Here is a 2,556-nt window from a genome sequence, read left to right on the forward strand (position 1 = left end):
AGAAATGGTGATCAACCATCATTGTGGGTTAGCCTCACTTTCTCCTGTGGGGCTTCATCTAGTAGCTCCTCCGTCTCTGACCCCCATGGTTGTTGCAGGATATTTTGTTCTCATTTGGTTTGCTCCACTTGGCATTCTAATCCAGCTCTAAACTATTTACCTTATTCTTGACCCATTGCTGGATCTCAGCTAATTTCTCTATTTTTGTTCCGGGCCCCCAGAACATTGTTAACCAACTCTCAGAGTCACCCCATCACATCCCACCCTGCTCGTGCCCCACCTGTAAATCTGAGAAGGAGAATCAGACATCAGGGAAGAGGTGTTCAAGAGGGAGTGGCAACTTCAGATATTCCAATAATAGTGTGGGGGAGTTGATCAGTTCTTACAAGTGAGTTTAATGTGTGTCAGTCAAATGGAGGTGTTTGTGAGGACCTGGATACAAATCTGGGGCTCAGGACCAAGGTAAAGACAGGGATATAGATTTGGAATTCATAGCCATACTGAAGACTACATGGATGAGATTAACCAGGGAAAGGTCTTAAGGAAATAGAGAAGAGGGGCCAGACCAAGCCCTGGGGGATATGATATTTAAGAGGGGGGGAAAAAGGAGAACCAGAAAAGAAACAAACATACAGGTAAACAGATATATCTGGCTCCAGCCATATATCCCCAGGACCAAGTACACTCACAAGGAGAGAGACAGACACACCCAGAGAAATATATGCTTACACAGATGATCTGTGGTCTCAGTTTGGTTGCCTCCTTCCAGAACAGATGACAGATGGTGTTTCCACTTCCCCATTATGGTAGGTCAGAAGCTTTGAAGACAGAGGACAATGACCCGTCTCCATTCCTGATTGTGTGCTCCATCAGTTCATGGTCTGTGTGAGGTTCAACACCCCAAGCCCAGCCCAAGACATTCCTATAGGTCTCCCTCTGCTTACAGGAGTCAGCCTAGGAATATGAAATCTGAGTACCACGCAACCCCTGAAGACATCCATTCCAGAATGCCTCTATCATGCTGGAGCCCACTTGGGCCTGGCCGGTGAGCCCTGAAGTACCTGACATAGCCCATGATACAGGGTCTGCTGCTGGAGCCTTTATGAAGAAGACAAAGATTTTACCAAGACTCATCTTTCCAGACACTTGGGGCTAAATTTTAATGCTCTCTTGAGATAGTACATGGGTCAGTGTCCTTAGGGATTTTTGATTGATTTTTGGGCTTGGAGCCCCACACCTGGGTTTTTACTCCTCTTTCTTTTCCTTTGTCTACTGACAAGGGCATTATGAGGCCTTGAGACCCAAGTGGATTTCTCTGACTGTAAAGCTACCAAACCAAGGGTTTCTTAATGGGGTTTAATACCAGAGATGCCCCAGGAGGGATCCCTGATTTCAGTACAGTGTGTAGGATTAAATGAGCTCTAACACCCAAGCTTCTAAAGTCTCATTCTCTGTGAAGTCCAGTGTGTTAGACGGTTCTCATGTTGGGGTCACCCAAGTTCAGCTGTCTCATCAACCTCAGCCCTACTCCTCTCCTTTTTCCATCTAAACCCTAAGCTTTTTGGGTTGCTCCTTCCTCAGTGTTGAGATATTAATATGAGGAAGTAGAAACAAGAAAGGAGAACTATCTGGGATGTGAATAAGAGGATAGGTTTTGAAGAGAAAACAAAACAAACAAAAAAAAAAAAACTCTAGATGACCCCACTCACCAAGCTCCAGGACTCTGTATGACAAATTATCTCTCTCTCTTTTTTTTAAGGATTTTATTTATTCGTGAGAGACACACACACAGAGAGGCAGAGACACAGGCAGAGGGAGATGCAGGCTCCTCGCAGGGAGCCTGATGCGGGACCCGATTTCTGGACCCCAGGATCACACCCCAAGCTAAAGGCAAATACTCAACTGCTGAGCCACCCAGGTGTCCCGAGTAACTATCTCCTTAACACCACTGCCTGAAGACCAGTCTTGGGGTAACAGGCCAGAGCCCAGACCCTCCTGTCTTTTCCTCTCAAAGACTCCATCTTCCCAGAGAGATGATGGCCCCCACCCCGACCCTTCCTTCAGTTACTCCCCTCAGATACTACAGCCATTCATTCATGTTTATTAACTACTTAGAATGGGCCAGGCTGTATCTGGGACATAGACATGAATGAAACATCCCTTCCCTGTCCTCATGGAGCTCACAGTCTAGTGGGAATGGCCAACCCAATAACCATCGCCTCAGCTTCTCACCTTCATCCTGTCTCCTCTCCTCAGATCTCCCAAGACCAGAAAATTGGGGAGGGACAATGAAGACTGGCTGGACCTTCTCCAGGAGATTCCTCCCTGATGGGACAGTGAGGCCGAGGCACCTATGCAGGGACCAGGAGAATTATATGTGTTACCTTAGTCGCCTCCAAATCCTTGTTCCAGCTCAGCTTCCTGCCTCCCATCAGGAGAAAAGAGGGCTTTGGGAGCATGATGTACTCAAATATTACAATAGGGTTTAAACTGCAAAAGAGAAAGAGCTGGAATTTGACCATAGCCCTCTCCTCGTGCCCTGCCATGGTGGCTCCT

This window comes from Nyctereutes procyonoides, unplaced genomic scaffold (assembly GCF_905146905.1).
Source record: "Nyctereutes procyonoides isolate TBG_1078 unplaced genomic scaffold, NYPRO_anot_genome, whole genome shotgun sequence".
Taxonomy (NCBI): domain Eukaryota; kingdom Metazoa; phylum Chordata; class Mammalia; order Carnivora; family Canidae; genus Nyctereutes; species Nyctereutes procyonoides.